The sequence below is a fragment of the Ovis canadensis genome, chromosome 3, assembly GCF_042477335.2.
Source record: "Ovis canadensis isolate MfBH-ARS-UI-01 breed Bighorn chromosome 3, ARS-UI_OviCan_v2, whole genome shotgun sequence".
Lineage (NCBI taxonomy): Eukaryota > Metazoa > Chordata > Mammalia > Artiodactyla > Bovidae > Ovis > Ovis canadensis.
In genome coordinates this window covers 158397975-158417246 of record NC_091247.1, presented here as the reverse complement: position 1 = coordinate 158417246, position 19272 = coordinate 158397975, and the positions used below count along the sequence as shown (strand labels likewise).

The following is a 19272-nucleotide window of genomic DNA, read 5'->3' as shown; positions in this document are numbered from 1 at the left end:
TAAAAATTTCCAAACATATGAGGATTTTCTCATTCTCTTTTTCACTTTCATTTCTAGCTAAATTGCAATGTGGTCAGAAGATTTCAATTATTTAAATTTTGATGGGTCAGTAGTTAATTTCATAAACTTTCCTGTGCCCTTCAAAAGAATATATATTCAGCAGATGTTGGTGCTGCTTTTGATATATGAATTAATTATTATAATGAATTAATTATACTGATCTTTTTTCTGTTTTTATAATAAACTCTTGCCTCTATGTTGAACAGTTAACTAAAAGAAGTGTGTCTTAAAGTTCCTATTGTAATCATGAATTCATTAATTTTCTCTTATAGGTTTATAGATTTTTGATTCATGAATTTTACCACATTATATATTTCATACAAATTTGAAAAAACAGTATTTCTGGTATATTGTCATCTGATTCTCTGGTAATGCTTACTTGTTTTGAAATCCATTCTTGGTAATATTGTAACACCAGATTTTGTGGGAGGGAAGGAATTGTAGCTTTATATGTCATATACTATAGTTTGTATTTATATATGTAGTTTACATATGGTATATATTTTAAATCATTCTATTTTTAACCTTTCTTTATCATTGTATTTCAAACATATCCCTATATATATGGACAAAATACAAGGTATTTTTTCAGGACCATCTTTGCCCTTTATTTTGAGCATTTACTAATAATTTTATCTAGCTTAGTTTTTTAATATATTTTGTTATTTAAAAACTTTGCTCTGTGTATTTATTTTTCTTTCTGTATTGCCTTATTTGGACTTGCTTCCCCCCCAATAAGCTGTGATATTGTTTACTTTATTTCTATTCATTTAGTTGATACTTTAGATTTGCAACATGCATACTTTAACCTATAAATATGTAAAGCCAATAAATTACTCTTGTTATTGACTTCAATACTTAAACTCTATTTAACCCCATCTGATTTTTTAAAATGTATTTTAATGCCATCATTAAGCACATTATTACTGTTGCTTATAATGTTTAAGGGACACTTAGTTTTACGTCCTATTTAACATGTTCTTTGTTCTTCAATTCTTGCCCCTCAAAACTTTTCTCTGGAATTATTTCCTGCCTGCCTGACGTATTCCTTGAGAATTTTCTTTGGAGAGGGTCAAATGGTCACACGCTCTTTGAGTGTTTGTTGAAATTTGAAACGGAAAATTTCTTTATTTTCCCTTTATTCTTAAAAGAGCATTTTGCTGTGTGTAAAATCTGTTGACATTCTTTTCCCCAATACATTCAGTAGATCATTTTCCTCTTTTCCAGGTTTCAGTATTTCTTGAGAAGTCTGTCAATATAACTGATGCTGTTTTGTTGGTATGAGGGTAATTCCACTTAGAATTCTTTTGGTCTGTTTTAAGATTTATTTTGCTTGGTTTTCTGCAATTTTACTCTAGTGTGTTCAGATGTGAATTTCTTCTTATTTATCCTGACTTCTAGAAGGGATTGATTGGTGACTTCCACCTCTAGAAAGATTTCTGCCCATAATCTATCGAGATACGTCCCTGTCTCACTCACTCCTCTAGAGCTCCACCTAAATATGCATTAAAACTTCTCCATTTATTTTTCATGACTCTTAATCTTTCTTCCATATTTTTCATCTTTTGCTCTATCTGTTCAGTCTTTTGGATAACTCCTTCTGACCCATCTTCCTGTTCACCGATTCTCTCCTCTGAGTCTGATTTGCTGTTAAAAACACTCACATTTATTGCAGAGCACAGGACTCCAGGGTACACGGGCTTCAGTAGTTGTGGCACACAGGCTTAGCTGCCTCACAGCAGGTGGAATCTTTCTGGATCAGGGATCAAACCCATGTCCCCGGATTTGGTAAGCAGATTCTTAACTGAGCTCCGCAACAAGAGAAGCCACCACAGTTGAGACACCCGTGCACTGCAACTAAAGAAAGTCTGTGCACAGCAATGAAGACCCAGCATAGCCAAAAGTAAATACATTAATTAAATGAATTTTTAAAAACAGTAAAAAGAATCTAGATCACTTTTCACAATTATTTATTTCTTGCAGATATTTTCAAGTTTATTTTTCATTTCTTTACATGGGGTAGACACAGTTGTTTGATAGTCTCTTATGATTTATCTCAACACTGAGTGTATCACTATTTGGGATCCAAGTTTTACAAGCTATGGATAAGTTCTTGGCCCTCACCTACTTCCCTGTGCCATCCAGGCCATGCAAGCTACAGCTCATTTTCTTCTGCTTAGGCAAATGTCCTCAAGACAAAAAGGGACTTTGTCCTTGACTTACCATTCTAAGTTGTTTCTCATACTAAAGTTTTAATTTAGTAATAATTCATGTCTTTTCCATGCTCTTCAGGTTTATTAAAGAGGTTTATTTTTAAGAGGTTTATTTTTTAAAACCTTATCCATCATTTTCAGTTGTTTTCAACCGGAGAGTTCAACAGAGCGCTACATATCATCACAGCACTTGTGCATACACACACACACCAGGCTTATTGAGAATTTGCAATTCAATAGGACACAAATGAGTGTGTGGTTGCTTGTGAAGTCTAGGCTAGATTCTATACCTTTCCAGTCACTTTCAGTTTCTAGAAAAATCTTATTTCTGAGTTTAAGATGTAATGCTTAATTCTTAAGTCAAAGCGTGGCCTCTCCCCTTCTCCCTGCTTGCTTCCTGTAGGGAGTGGAAGTGTTGGGAACATGGTTAGAGTCTAAGACATCTCCCTCCCCTTCCTTTCCCAGGCACTAATTCTTCCAGTGTTGGTGATCCAGACGAAAGAGTGTGCAGAACCCTCCTCACATATGTACTCAGTTCAGTTCAGTTCAGTCGCTCAGTCATGTCCTACTCTTTGCAACCCCATGAATCGCAGCACACCAGGCCTCCCTGTCTGTCACAACTCCAGGAGTCTACTCAAACTCATGTCCATTGAGTCGGTGATGCCATCCAGCCATCTCATCCTCTGTCGTCCCATTCTCCTCCTGCCCTCAATCCCTCCCAGCATCAGAGTCTTTTCCAATGAGTCAACTCTTCACATGAAGTGGCCAAAGAACTGGAGTTTCAGCTTCAGCATCAGTCCTTCCAATGAACACCCAAGACTGATCTCCTTTAGGACAGACTGGTTGAATCTCCTTGCAGTCCAAGGGACTCTCAAGAGTCTTCTCCAACACCACAGTTCAAATCTTCAAAAGCACTCAGCTTTCTTCACAGTCCAACTCTCACATCCATACATGACCACTGGAAAAACCATAGCTTTGACTAGACGGACCTTTGTTGACAAAGTAATGTCTCTGCTTTTCAATATGCTATGTAGGTTGGTCATAACTTTCCTTCCAAGGAGTAAGCATCTTTTAATTTCATGGCTGCAAGCACCATCTGCAGTGATTTTGGAGCCCCCAAAAATAAAGTCTGACACTGTTCCCCCATCTATTTGCCATGAATTGATGGGACCAGATGCCATGATCTTAGTTTTCTGAATGTTGAGCTTTAAGCCAACTTTTTCACTCTCCTCTTTCAATTTCATCAAGAGGCTTTTAAGTTCCTCTTCACTTTCTTCCATAAGGGTGGTGTCATCTGCATTTCTGAGGTTATTGATATTTCTCTCGGCAATCTTATTCTAGTTTGTGCTTCTTCCAGCCCAGTGTTTCTCATGATGTACTCTGCATATACATTTGTTAACCAGCCCCTATTTTTGGTCTGGCTCAGTCTGGTTTGATCTGATATTGGCGATCGCAGCTGTAGTGGTGAGGTCCTCACAGGCTGGGAGTGTGATTTTCTTGGGGTGAAGACTGCCTCCACCTGGACACTTTCCACGGCTCAAGAGCTTACTCCACAGACCAGGAGTGTCTCCTCTTGGTTCACCTGCTATATGTATTCCTAATACCTTCTCAACATTGAATACCTCACTACTTGACCTGCCAAATACACATCTGGGGCAGCCTCAAGGTTATTGTCTCATAATTCCCATACTTCTTTTTGTGCAGTTAGGATCATTACCTGGAGAAAGAAATGGCAAACCACCCCAGTATTCTTGCCTAGAGAATTCCATGGACAGAGGAACCTGGCAGGCTACAGTCGATGGGGTTGCAAAGAGTTGGACACGACTGAGCTACTAACACACACACACACACACACACACGCACACACACACACAGGATCATTACCAGGGTCTCTGTGCCCTCTAAGTCACCTTGGAAAATAAGGTGTCAGACCACTCTCCTTTCTAAGTACTTTACACTCAAGCACTACTAATAGGGCCTTCCAAAGAGGTTCTCCTACTTCCAGAGCTCTCCAAATTAAGTGCATCTCCAAACCTCAAGGGACATATGGCAAGCAAACCTCTTTCCTCATGGATGGAAAGATCTGCTGAAATCACACTACCATATTCTTAGGTTCTGAGCACCAAATGCCTTCCCAAGAACCCCTCACCATCTTCTGCTCCCAGATAGGATGCACACACAAGGGCCTGACCCTGAGCTGACATCCAGCCAAAGAGTGAGGTGCTGGTGCCCACCTTATAAGCACCTCTAATATTTAAGGGTGATTATTTTTGAGTTCCCCTCACTGGCCTTCAGGAGGAGAAAACAGCCTTCTCATCTCCAGGAGGCAGAGGATGAAGGATCCTGCTGGCTTTCCTCCTCATCATCTGTAAAATGTGTGGGTGGTATTAGGTACGCTACTGGTACTTCCCAGCAAGGATGCAGGAGGAAGGCTGGCCCCAGAGGCTGAAGTGTAAAGTACTGATCGCTGCTCATCCTCAAATGACTTTATTGTCAATTGTGTAAGAACAGGAAGAATCTATCTCATCACCTTGTTAAAAGGACACATATTCTTAATGGGTCTTCCCCTAGACTTCTACCATTGCCCTTCCCTTCTATGCTGGTAGGCTCTTGGATGATTTTTAAACATTTTGTCTTTCTTTTTTTCTCCATCCACATTTTCTAATCCCCTAAAGACTACATATTCACTGTATAATATAAATACATTTCTCTGCATGTTCTACTGTATTAGCTAAGAGTTGCTGTGCTATGCTTAGTCATTCGGTCATGTCTGACTCTTTGAAACCCTATAGACTAGAGCCCACCATGCTCCTCTGTCCATGGGGATTCTCCAGGCAAGAGTAGGTTGCCATGCCCTCCTCCAGGGGGTCTTCCCAACCCAGGGGTTGAACCCACATCTCCCACACTGCAGGCAGATTCTTTACCGTCTGAGCCACCAGGGAAGCCCAAGAATACTGGAGTGGGTAGCCTATCCCTTTCCAGGGGATCTTCCTGGCCCAGGAATCAAACTGGGGTCTCTGTATTGCAGGCGGATTCTTGACCAGCTGAGCTACCAGGGAAGCCCAACTGTTGCTAGAGCCCCTTAAAAATATTCATTGAATTTTTACTAATGACATTTTAGTTCACATGCAACTTGCTTTAATTCTCAGACATGGAAATGAAGTCCTTACCTTTTGACTCTTTTTTTCATACACTTGAATTTCAAACTCTACCACCACATTTTGTTTTGACTTTTCAATTCATACTTTTAATAAAAGTAATTTCTGTTTCAAAGCTGTAAAGGAAATGAAAAAGTGAAAATTAAATGTTATGCTTAATCTCTGACTTAGCATTAAAACACCTCCTCCAAACAAGAGATAGGTGGAAATGATAATTGTTCTGTGCCAGACATTCTAAGAGAAAATTTTAAATATGCCCATGTAGGTTACTCCTAAAATGAGAAACTCAGCCTTTGCCTCTCCCAGGTAGGAAGAAACTCACTGGCATTCAACTGAAGTACTTTTTTGATTGGATTAAATAATTTTTTTCCCAAGTTCCAGAGAACTTGGAAATGGTTCTTGACCAGCCTGGTATTTTTCCATCTGTCTCTGGCTAAGTGTTCTTTTCAATTGCACTTATTTGTCCTAGTACATCCAGTTCATTGGGTAGGCACTTTGAATTTTTAGATGAAAGTTCTTGATTAAACATAATTTGAATGTTTTTCACTCTGGTATCATGACCTAAACACAGCAAAGAGTTTTCAATTTCATTAAGCATGTATTTATCAAGCATCATCTCTGTGCCAAGTTCTGTGCTGGAGACTATGTGAGACTAGGGGATGGGAGGAACAACCCAAGTTATGTGGAATCTGAAGCAACAAAAATGATATACTTGTGTGTCTCCTGTACATTAATCTCCTTTGGACATGCCTTAAAGAATGTGGTCTCTCTCAAGGGAGTAACAGTTTACTGCAGAAGATAAGGATTTCACATTTTAAACAACTAAAAGGCAAGGTAAGAAGGACCTTATTCAATGTGAATAGTTTGCTGTGGTTAACTGATAGAGGAGTTCAGGTGTGGAAAGATCTGTGAGCAGCATTCATGGAGCATGGTTACCATGAGCTGGAAACCAGATGAGCTTGAAGAATGAATGGGCATTGAGTAGACAGTTGGGCAGGGACTTTCTGTGTGTGAGAAGCAATAGGGGAAAATGAACAGGTAGAGAAAGAATGAGTCCACAGCCTGATTAGAACAGAGAGGGCAATAAATATAATTAAGTACTGTATCCACAAATGCCAAAAAAAAAAAAAAAGGGCAGTTGACCAGTTGATAAGTAGAAGTGGAAAGTTTGTGATTATTATGTGTATGTGAAGTAATAACATTTTAAAATATTCATCAGTCTGACATGTAGAACAAAAAAAACACCCTAAAATGACTGTTTTAATTAAAGTTCATGTACCAAACATTATTTATTCCAAAATTAAGTCTTTTATGCATGATATGCAGGTCAGGAAGCAACAGTTAGAAATGGACATGGAACAACAGACTGGTTCCAAATAGGAAAAGGAGTACGTCAAGGCTGTATATTGTCACCCTGCTTATTTAACTTATATGCAGAATACATCATGAGAAACACTGGGCTGGAAGAAGCACAAGCTGGAATCAAGATTGCTGGGAGAAATATCAATAACCTCAGAAATGCAGATGACACCACCCTTATGGCAGAAAGTGAAGAGGAACTCAAAAGCCTCTTGATGAAAGTGAAAGAGGAGAGTGAAAAAGTTGGCTTAAAGCTCAACATTCAGAAAACGAAGATCATGGCATCTGGTCCCATCCCTTCATGGAAAATAGATGGGGAAACAGTGGAAATGGTGTCAGACTTTATTTTGGGGGGGCTCCAAAATCACTGCAGACAGTGACTGCAGCCATGAAATTAAAAGATGCTTACTCCTTGGAAGGAAAGTTATGACCAACCTACATAGCATATTGAAAAGCAGAGATATTACTTTTCCAACAAAGGTCCATCTAGTCAAGACTAGGGTTTTCCCAGTGGTCATGTATGGATGTGAGAGTTGGACTATAAAGAAAGCTGAATGCCGAAGTGATGCTTTTGAACTGTGGTGTTGGAGAAGACTCTTGAGAGTCCCTTGGACTGCAAGGACATCCAACCAGTCCATTCTGAAGGAGATCAGCCCTGTGATTTCTTTGGAGGGAATGATGCTGAAGCTGAAACTCCAGTACTTTGGCCACCTCATGCAAAGAGTTGGCTCATTGGAAAAGACTTTCATGCTGGGAGGGATTGGGGGCAGGAGGAGAAGGGGACGACAGAGGATGAGATGGCTGGATGGCATCACCGACTCGATGGACGTGAGTTTGAGTGAACTCCAGGAGTTGGTGATAGACAGGGAGGCCTGGCGTGCTGTGATTCATGGGGTCGCAAAGAGTCAGACACGACTGAGCAACTGAACTGAACTGAACTGATGCATGATATAAAGAAAAAAACAATAGCACATATATGGATTCTTTACATATATGGTATCATTTAATTTATATGTCAGTTTTGTGAAGTAGGAATTGCATTTGGTTACCGGTAAAAGGGGGCTTCCCTTGTAGCTCAGTCAATAAAGAATCTGCCTGCAATGCAGAAGACCTTGGTTCAATTCCTGGGTTGGGAAGATCCTCTGGAGAAGGAAAAACTACTGGAAAGGAACAACTACTCCAGTATTCTTGCCTGGAGAATCCCATGCACAGAGGAGCCTGGTGGACTACACTCCACGTGGTCACAAGAGTTGGACACAACTTAGCAACAAACCCACTACCACTGGTAAAAGAGATAGGAAACTAAGAGATAGTGACTAAAACAAGAGAGGGAGTTATTTTTCTCTCACATTAAAAACCTCTAATTAGTCCCAGTCTAATTCCAGAGGCCCAGGCTTGGCTTCTTTCCTCTCCCTGCTCATCAGACTTAGCGAATGGCTTCTAGTCTCATGATTGCTTCGTGGTTGCAAAGATGGCCACTATAGCTCCGACCATCACATCTTATGTTCCCTGTAGGAGGAAAAAGAAAGGGAGCTGGGAAGCTAGGAGGGAACACCCCCTAACTCTCTTTAAAGATTTCAAGTTTTCACATTTTGTTTAAAGAGATTTCCAAAAAGTCCAATGCAGTGATTTTTAAACCATGATCTCACTGCTGTCTGCAAGGAAGGAGGGGAAATATACTTTTAGCCGATCATATTCTGCTCCCCAATAATACAGAGTTCCTACTAGTAAGAAGAGGGAGGAGAATGTGTATTAGCTAAGCTGGTAGTGGTCTCCTTCAGAGTAATCTTACATCTCACAGCCAAAGGAACCAGATCTCCGAAGTGCTAAGTTTGTGACCTCAGTCACATAACCAGGCCCTGAGCTCTTTCCACCCTCTGTAGTGCATGTGCCTAAAATTCTAGGCTTGGTTTCCTTAATGCTGATCTTTCTCGTGCACATAGTGAACTGTTATTCTCCCCCAGGACTGATCACTTTCTGTCTGCAAAAAGATGCTTCAGCATCCGTAAGAAGATGGAGGAACTTGGACTGAACAATTTCCTGTGTATATATAGGTTAATCCTGCTGCGCTTGGGGTTGTGTTAAGTGCAGTTTGTGGGTCTTGAGTATGAAGTGCCTACACAGACCCCATGTATGCTGTCATATGTATTTCATTTCAGCTGACCCTGTCTTTCCCTTCATTCCCTCCCATTTAACATTTATCCTTTCATCATTCCCTCCCAAACAGCCACATTTCTGCCTCTTTCAAATCCAACACTCAATCACCAACTCCCTTATTGAAAGAGATTGTGGCCAAAAACATGTACAGGGAAGCATTTTACTCAACTTCAACCCTCACTCTACAATTTATTATTATCATTAATTATTATTTTTAATGTTAAACATTAAGGCATCTTCTCTAAATATACAGGCAGGGATTATACAGATACTTAAATAACAGTATTGTTAGATTTCTTTTTCCCCCCGCAAGCTGGAAAAACAAGATACTACCTGTTTAGATCGCCACTTGGCATTTCTCTGATTTACAAATAGCCTAGCAATAGTCCTAATTTGTATTACAATCCTAATGCTGAGTTGAACCTTCATGCCATCCATAAATTCCTTACTTTCCTCCTGATGATTTTATATCTTCTTAATTCTTCAAAATTTCTAGTCCATGGGTTATTAATTTGTCTGAGTATTTTGGAAGAGACTATTAGATGCTCCCTAGTATACATCATTCTCTCTCTCTCTCTTTTTTAAGAAAGAGAACTTCATGAATTTCAGATGGAATAATGGCCTGAATTAGCAAAGGACTGTATTCCTAACCTCACTTGCAGCAAAGTATTGTTATATGACTATGTTAAGACCATTTCCCATTGGAAAATGGATAACAGCTGTAATTGCAACTTCCAAATCACATTCTTATTGGGAATTACCAGTTCTCTATTTCCCTCTCCTATAGACTAAAATATAGATATAGTGCTAATGAGATAGCTTCATCCATAAGGACAAGGGGAGCACCCTGAAAAATAGTGGAACAATCAAACAAAAGGAGACAAACGCTTAACACCCTCTTGGATCATAACTATCCATATGCCTTGGATGGTTTCTTGTCCATTATATGAGAGAGAAATAAGTTTCTACCTAGTTTGAGTCACTCTTTTGGCTTTCTTTGACACAGCAACTCAGATTATGCCCTATTATTACACTTGTTTCTTTATTTTCTAAATGCTTATTTTTAATATTTAAAAAAGTTGAAATATAGTTGACTTACAATATTACACTAGTCTCAAAAGTACAATATAGTAATTTGATTTTTTTAATAGACAATATTCCATACAAAGTTATTATCAGTTCAGTTCAGTTGCTCAGTCATGTCCGACTCTTTGCGACCCCATGAATCGTAGCACGCCAGGCCTCCCTGTTCATCACCAACTCCCGGAGTTCACTCAGACTCACGTCCATCAAGTCAGTGATGCCATCCAGCCATCTCATCCTCTGTTGTCCCCTTCTCCTCCTGCCCCCAATCCCTCCCAGCATCAGAGTCTTTTCCAATGAGTCAAGTCTTCCCATGAGGTGGCCAAAGTACTAGAGTTTCAGCTTTAGCATCATTCCTTCCAAAGAAATCCCAGGGCTGATCTCCTTCAGAATGGACTGGTTGGATGTCCTTGCAGTCCAAGGGACTCTCAAGAGTCTTCTCCAACACCACAGTTCAAAAGCATCAATTCTTCGGTGCTCAGCCTTCTTCACAGTCCAACTCTCACATCCATACATGACCACAGGAAAAACCATAGCCTTGACTCGACAGACCTTATTTGGCAAAGCAATGTCTCTGCTTTTGAATATGCTGTCTAGGTTGGTCATAACTTTTCTTCCAAGGAGTAAGCATCTTTTAATTTCATGGCTGCAATCACCATCTGCAGTGATTTTGGAGCCCCCCAAAATAAAGTCTGACACTGTTTCCACTGTTTCCCCATCTATTTCCCATGAAGTGATGGGACCAGATGCCATGATCTTCATTTTCTGAATGTTGAGCTTTAAGCCAACTTTTTTTCGCTGTAAAAAAAAGTCAAATATTGCCATTTGCAGCAACATGGACAGACTTAGAGGCTATCATAGTTGGTGAAGTAAGTGAGAGAAAGAAAAACATTGTATGATCATTTATATGTGGAATCTAAAAAATAATACAAATGAATCTGTATACAAAACGGAAACAGAGTGGCAGGCCGAGAAAACAAACTTATGGCTACCAAAGGGGAAAGGGGAGGGAGGGATTAACATATACACACTACTCTATATAAAAAGATAAGCAACAAGATTTACTGTGTAACACAGGGAGCCGCATTCAGTACCTTGTAATAAACTATAATGGAAAATAACCTGAATATACATATATATATATATATATATATATATATATATTTAGAACTGAATTACTTTACTGTATGCCTACAACTAACACAACACTGTAAATCAACTCTACTTCAATTTTAAAAAATAAAAGGAGCAACTCCAAGTCTGTGTGCACAATGTTTCATATGACCCTTTTCCCCCACACTGAGTGTTCTTTTTCTCACCTGTTCTGAGCTGGTGCAGGCCCCCCGGCCTCTCCTCTTTCCCTTGCAGGCTGCTTGTCATCTGTTCCAGTCCTCTTCTCAGTGCTTGGGCCAAGTAAGAGAAAAGGGAACTGACTCCAATCCATTTTACAGAAGTTGAGTTTTGCCTGTTTAACTAAAAGGTTTAGGGAAAAAAAAAAAAAAAACCTGAAAGCAATCTCTAGAATATGGCCTTTGATTAGACATGATTGTATCTCAGAAGATAGAGGAGTGATGATGCTAGAAGCCATTTGGTACAGGTTGTCCACACATTGGAACCAGGGAGGTGCCATGGCTCTTCTTCAGAATCCCGCCCGACTTCCTGTCACCGATGCTTGCAAGTGAATTTTGCAAAATGATACTGGTAGTCCTGATTCTGTCCAGTCCTAGTAAGAGAATTAGGTAAGGAAGTTAATAGTAGCAGTCCCTCTTTCCAGCAGACAGATTCCCTCAAGCAATAAGTAACAGACAACCTAACCCAAAAAGGCTTAAGCTAGAAGTGAACTTATTAGTTCACAGGGGTTTCAATGGACTAAATGAGTCCCTCCCAAAATTCATATGTTGAAATTTAACCCCCAATGTGATGGCATCAGGGGGTAGGGCCTTTGGAAGGTAATCAATGTCACGAAAGTGGAGCCCCCATGATGGAATTAGTGCCTCAAAAAAGAGACCCCCGAGAGTTCCCTCACCCTCTTCCTGCTATTTGAGGGTACAATGAGAAGTCTGTTATACAGAGAGGATAACAGAGCCTTACCATGCTGTCACTCTGATCTCAAACGTCCAGCCTCCAGTACGGTAAGAAACAAGTTTCTGTTGTTTAAAAGTTACTCAGTCTATTGTACTTTTTATAGAACAGCCTGAACTAAGGCAGGAATCATACATGGGGTCAGTGTGGCCACTAGTGATGCCATCAAGACACTCTGTGTCTCTGTCTCTCAACTCTGTTCTCAACTGCACTGTTATTTCTTACACTCCCATGCTAGTAAGATGGCCATCATCAAATTCAAGTTTCAAGTCCAGGGAAAACAGCACATAGTTGTGGCAAAACTTTCCATGCTGTAGCTCTTCAGATCTGATGAGATATTTCATTTTCCTAGCCTGAGTCTCATGCCCCTCCCTGAAGTTTCAGCCAACTGCATTCAAACATGTGGATTGAGGATGGATGAGTGGGGACTGTGGTACTATCAGCAGAAGAAGGAGAAGTGGACACTGCGGGTGGAGCAGGGAATAACAAATGTCTACAACTGTTACTTTCCAAAGTGTCTGTCTACCAATAATACACTGCACCATTTCCCCATACTTTCAACTTTCCGGTACCATTGTCATATGACATTTATAAGAAGAGAATACACATAGCCACAAAATATCCCGTGCCTAGACTATACTGTTATTTTAGACTGTTTCTCTGACAGTATGGGGAGCTGACCGTTTTGGAGCAAATATCCCTTGCCAAGAGATTCACTTTCACTGTAATAGTTCATCTTTACAATAGCCCTTTGAAGTAGGCATATTCTTCTATTTTAGATGAAACTTCAGCTCAAAAAGATTAAGCATCTCTGTGTCACATAGCTAAAGCAGAACTGGTCTTTGGGTTGGAAGTCAGTTTTTTTCTGGATCAAAAGCCACTGCTGCTTCGTCTATGTTTCATTGCCCCAAAGTCTGATTTCTTTCCAAGGACCCATTCTCATTTCCATGGTCATGAAATTATGCTGTGCGTGATCCTTTTTTTTTTCTCCCTCTCATTAAATTCCAAACCACTGATTGTTTGTAACAATAAAGATCCAAGATGTGAGAGTTGAATGGGATATTAGAAATAATCTAGCTCAAGACTGAAAATCCTGCTTCAAAAGAGGCTGAGGCACAAAGAGGTGTTGATCATTAGGATCACAGAAATAGACAGTGCTCCCGGTCGAGGCCCCTAATTTCCAGGCCAATACTCTGGCTCCTCCACTTTCTTTCTGTGCTTGAATATGACCTTGGGAAACTCATCTTAACCTTCCTGGCTTTTGTTTGCTTTTTTGTAAAATAAAGAGCAGAGTATTGAATTTCATTGATTCCCAAGTGCACATTATTTTGTATTTAAAAATCTAAATGTGGCTTAAATGGAAAGCAAATCATAGCTTTTCATTCTCTTAACAGTACTTATATAAAACAGCGGCATTATCTCACTGTCAGTGATATCTTAGATTCTATGAATGTGGAAAGACAATTTTCATGTTGTTATTGCAGAGATGTAATAAACTAATAAAGATGTGTCATTCAGAATAGTGCCTGGCACAAAATACGTAAATGCTGAGTAAACACTTGTTGGTATGGTGGTGGTAGTGATGGTTACACTGCATATAAATAAGAATGTGTGTATGGCTTGGCCCATGTACTCTTACTGGGAGATAAAGTTGTCCCTGGACTTCATTGCCATTTATAGCTTTGTCTCTTTGATTTGTGGACCACATGTACTGGTTTTCCATTCTTATTCTTCATTCCTGAGTGTTGTACCCAAATACACTTGGATTGAATTATGCAGATTAATTTTTTCTTTTGTTCACATCATGTAGAAAGGTGGCAAATTGTCACTCATCTTTGTGTTACAAAGACACAGGGTATAGCTTGTACCATCTTTCCTTGTTTTTTACAGACAATTGATAAAAGTGGGTTTTACAAATAGTTTCACTCAATACTCTCAGCCTCATCTTTTCATGGCATAAAAGATGTATCACAGCAGGTAAATTGGCAGGAAAATTTTTGAGGTAGATATTTATCTTTGCTTAGACTAGTAACCATGGCTTTCTCTACTAAGAAGGGAAGTCTGATAGAATTCAGATGTAAGTTTAAATTGGTACAATATCAAACTAAGTCAAGTTTTATTGATTTCCAAAACAAGTTTTTGAGAGATTTTTGTTCATCATATTTCAAAGCAGAACTTTGAAAAAGCAGGGTATTCTTTTAAAAAATAGGGCATTCACAAAAAGCATTGTGTTTCTTTCCTCTAGTTCCCAAACTTTTGCTGCCTATAGATTTGAGATCAAAATAGGCGGTATCTTTACTGATCTTGTTATTTAAAATTCACAGCTCTTCATCTTATTCTTCTATTCATCATTTTCCCTGTTGTCTTTCAGAATGTCTGTAAAATGATGGGTTATTATTTCTGCTGCTTCAGTTAGTGTTTATGCCAGCAGGGAAACATTATTTTATTATTTTTAGAGAATAAGAGCTATTTCTTGAAACAGGAAATTGATCTTGCTATTTTAGAGAAATAAAGCAAAGACATCTTTCTCATTAATCTTTACTTGATTTCCTCTCAAGAGTCTTTTCCATTCCCTAAAACTACCCTTTAAATAAGTGAGAAGCCTTTCCCATCATATAAAGTACACATCTCTCTTTATTGACATGTTACATTATATTTATTTCTGTTTCTGTCTTCTTTCTAGATGGGGCACTCCCCAAAGACAGGGACTGTGGCCATTTCCTTGCTGTATGCACATATCTTAGAGCACTAAATTTAAAAGTATGTTAAATGAAGAAATGTCTAACTTGCAATCACTCTTAGAGCTCTGAGGGTAACTGTGTATTCAGTTTCAATATTAATGTTTATCCATTGGGTAGTAAGACTCACCACCAAAGTAGATTTTAGTTTCTCAGAGCTGCACCTGCAAAGTTGCATGTACCACTTTAGGTAATAATCTGCTAGAGATACTTATAGGCACATATTTACTTAATATTAGGCTGGGCTAGAAAAGAAACCAATTTGAAATTGCTTCCTCAGCTGAAAGCTCTGTGCTAACAATAAAGTTTAATTTCAGCAGCTGTAGTTCTCAAATCAATAGACTGCAAAGAGTGTGGCAAAATTTCAGTTTTTGGTTTTGAATACTAAGCAGGTCAGAAGTTGCATTATTTAAGAATAAATTTAATGGATTTTAAAAGAACCTTTTGGAAAATAAGCCATGTGGATTTTTATTATTTTCAATAATGATCTAGATCTCCAGAGTGGAGGAAAATAGCATCCAACCACAAACCATCATATGAATTACATGAACATGAGGGGTTTCAAACATTTATGGCTTCAAGAGAAAGACTTAAGATAAATGCATAAATGATAGATATTAAATCACAGTTGACAATTGAATATTCTTACCTAATAAAGTTTCAGAACACTTTCTTTGGTCTCTCCTATTCTTTCTTTGGACAGAAAATGTGGCAGTAATACCTCCTGGTAACTAGACTGTTATGCAATATCTGGCTGTTCTTCCCTGTTAGCAGTGTTTGCTCTAGTGTAGGAACATGTGTGTGATGAATGGTGACCATGGCTATATTGGCCATTTAATCTTGACCTTGACTCCATGACCATGAGTATGCTGTCATACTTTATCTTTTAATAACTTATTATGCTGGTGGGCACTGGGGCATAAGAATGTCAAATCATGGATGTTTTTTAAGTCCAGAAGTTCAACTTAGGAAATAAATTTGAAATGTAAATAAATTACTTTGTCCTTAGGAAAAAATGAGTGGTCTTAGTCTTTCCAGGGGCATCAAAGCATGCACTTAATCCAGAGAGTTCTAGGCTCCCTTTTCAAACTGTTCATGGGGTTCTCAAGGCAAGAATGCTGAAGTGGTTTACCATTCCCTTCTCCAGCGGACCATATTTTGTAGTTTGGAGAAGACTCTTGAGAGTCCTTGGATTGCAAGATCAAACCAGTCAATCCTAAAGGAAATTAATTGTGAATATTCATTAGAAGGACTGATGCTAAAGCTGAAGCTCCAGTACTTTGGCCACCTGATGCAAAGAGCCAACTCAATAGGAAAAACCCTGATGCTGGGAAAGATCAAACACAGGAAGAGAAGGGGACAAAAGAGGATGAGATGGTTGGATGGTATCACTAACTCAATGGACACGAGTTTGGGCAAGCTCCGGGAGTGACAAGGGACAGGGAAGCCTGGTGTGCTGCAGTCCATGGGGTCACAAAGAATCGGACATGACTGAGCGACTGAACAACAACCAGGCTCCCTATCTTGATGTCCACAGGTTGAGAGGCAAGAAAGCCACATCTACTAAGATCTTCTACAGTTGGGTTGCACAAGAAGGTATTGAAGTGATATGGAGTAATAGGCAAGAGTTGTCAGCATTTCTGAAAAGAACGCTGAGGGTTAGGATGATTAGTATTGAAAATATAGAGACAGAGAAGACAGAAGGCCAGAAATGTTGCTGAATGGGGTCAGGACCCTGAACAGATCTACTAATCTTGATTTACTGGGGGACTTCTCTTCTTGTTAGCTTTCAGAAACATGGAGCCATCTCATTCATTGACTTTGACTTGGACTGAACTGTGGTACTTTAATGTCATGGTATTAATAGTTTAGACTCTTTCCTTTTTTTGAGATGGGAGAATAGGAAATAAATTTCATCGACCTCTCATATCCACTGTAGGTTTCTGGCTTAAAGCTTTAGCAACATGGAATCATACTGTGTTAACTATGGAATGGAATGGTGATGGACTGTATGCTATCCTTAACACTACGGTCTCTTGCCAGGATGCATTTTCTCTCCTCAAATGTAGACCCTGATACGCTGCTGCTGCTACTGCTGCTAAGTTGCTTCAGTTGTGTCCGACTCTGTGCGACCCCATAGACGGCAGCCCAGCAGGTGCCCCCGTCCCTGGGATTCTCCAGGCAAGAACACTGGAGTGGGTTGCCATTTCCTTCTCCAATGAATGAAAGTAAAAGTGAAGTCATGTCCGACTCTTAGCGTCCCCATGGACCGCAGCCTACCAGGCTCCTCCATCCATGGGCTTTTCCAGGCAAGAGTACTGAAGTAGGGTGCCATTGCCTTCTCCAGAGACTGGTATGAGCAGAGCCCAAGACTATAAAAGACAAGATGTTTCCAATTCAATTTTTGAAAAAGCCTGGAGGTATCCAGTCAAGCACTTATTTTGCTCTATCATTGAAAGAAAGAGAAACACAAGTTTTCTCTTTTTAATAATTTTGTATAATTAAACTTCAGTCTTTTAGATGTGATGCATACTAATAAATTCTCCATGGAATCTTTTAGAAGTAAAGCACAGCTGTTCAATTCATGAATTTATTTTGCAGTGTCTTAATAGAATGTTTTCCTCAAAAAGAATTTTATTCTTTAGATGACCCAAATGACCTTCTGTGTTTTATCTTCTCTCTCATCTCTCTTAGTTTTGGGCTTATTCTTGATTGAAAACACTTGTTAGCCTCAGTTTGTTATACTTCTGGTATCAGGTCACTTTGTATTCCTGTGAGCTTCATGCCCATGTTCAAATCACCATTTTATTTCACCCTCCTCTGTCCCAAAGATTGCACTTGCTGCAGGATACTTTAAATTCTGTGAGGTTAATTGGGATTTTATTAAAATATGATCTCTGATTCTCAACTTAGATGTTTTATTTTTTTTATTTTTTTTTTTTTAGTTTTTTATTTTTTAAATTTTAAAATCTTTAATTCTTACATGCATTCCCAAACATGAACCCCCCTCCCACCTCCCTCCCCAGAACATCTTTCTGGGTCATCCCCATGCACCAGCCCCAAGCATGCTGCATCCTGCGTCAGACATAGACTGGCGATTCAATTCACATGATAGTATACATGTTAGAATGTCATTCTCCCAAATCATCCCACCCTCTCCCTCTCCCTCTGAGTCCAAAAGTCCGTTATACACATCTGTGTCTCTTTCCCTGTCTTGCATACAGGGTCGTCATTGCCATCTTCCTAAATTCCATATATATGTGTTAGTATACTGTATTGGTGTTTTTCTTTCTGGCTTACTTCACTCTGTATAATCGGCTCCAGTTTCATCCATCTCATCAGAACTGATTCAAATGAATTCTTTTTAACGGCTGAGTAATACTCCATTGTGTATATGTACCACAGCTTTCTTATCCATTCATCTGCTGATGGACATCTAGGTTGTTTCCATGTCCTGGCTATTATAAACAGTGCTGCAATGAACATTGGGGTACATGTGTCTCTTTCAATTCTGGTTTCCTCGGTGTGTATGCCCAGAAGTGGGATTGCTGGGTCATAAGGTAGTTCTATTTGCAATTTTTTAAGGAATCTCCACACTGTTCTCCATAGTGGCTGTACTAGTTTGCATTCCCACCAACAGTGTAGGAGGGTTCCCTTTTCTCCACACCCTCTCCAGCATTTATTGCTTGCAGATTTTTGGATCGCAGCCATTCTGACTGGTGTGAAGTGGTACCTCATTAAAATAGTAATTTACATCTCTAAGTCCATTCCATTCATCCAGTTTCCCTTTTCCAAAAGACATGTCCTTAAGTCTCATCTCTCTTGTGAAATGAAAGTATTTATTCCTTGTTAATAAAATCTTAAACATGAAAGTTCATAGAAATTTAAACATCAGCCAATATACATGTGGGCACGGGGTTGATATCTGAGAAATAAACATGGCTTCTTGGACCACTGAGATTATATCACATTAACTGAATGCACCTTAAGTCACTTTTGATTTTTGAACCACCTTGTAAGGTCTTTTTAAATGTTTTATTGGTGTCTGAGTAAACTGCCAGTGAGACTGTAACAGTGATGATGGTGGCGGTAACAATTATAATTATCCTAATTGCTTAGAGTGTCATCAGGCAAAGAGCTCTGCATTTCATTTTCTTTCAGAGCAGTATGTACCTGCAAAGATTTTTAATCTAGGCATATAAGACAGCATTTGAATGAAGAAATATTATCAGAAACCTATTAGGAGGAAAGAATGGGAATCTTGCCATTATTTTGGTGACAGCTTTGCAAAATATGAAGAATGACAAAGGGAAGAGGCAGCAGAATAACATATGTTAGAAAAAAATCAGCTTCATTGTAAGCAAGTTACTGAATCCCTCTAAGGCTCAACTTCTTCACTTGCCATGCTGAGACTTAGCCCTC

General features: G+C 39.2%; 1 long non-coding RNA gene across 2 annotated transcripts in view; it reads right to left on the bottom strand.

The window, feature by feature from the left end:
• Positions 1 to 2013: 2013 nt before the first annotated feature.
• LOC138437422 (uncharacterized) overlaps positions 2014 to 19272 on the bottom strand; it is a 75505-nt gene continuing 58246 nt past the window's right edge. The window contains exons 2-3 of one of the 2 annotated variants that reach the window (XR_011255958.1): positions 11350 to 11753; positions 2014 to 5547 (exon numbers count right to left, since the gene is read on the bottom strand). This is a non-coding gene — a long non-coding RNA (uncharacterized lncRNA). Of the gene's footprint in view, positions 5548 to 10077; positions 10829 to 11349; positions 11754 to 19272 lie in introns of those variants that run through there. The other variant, XR_011255957.1, reaches the window with a different exon arrangement.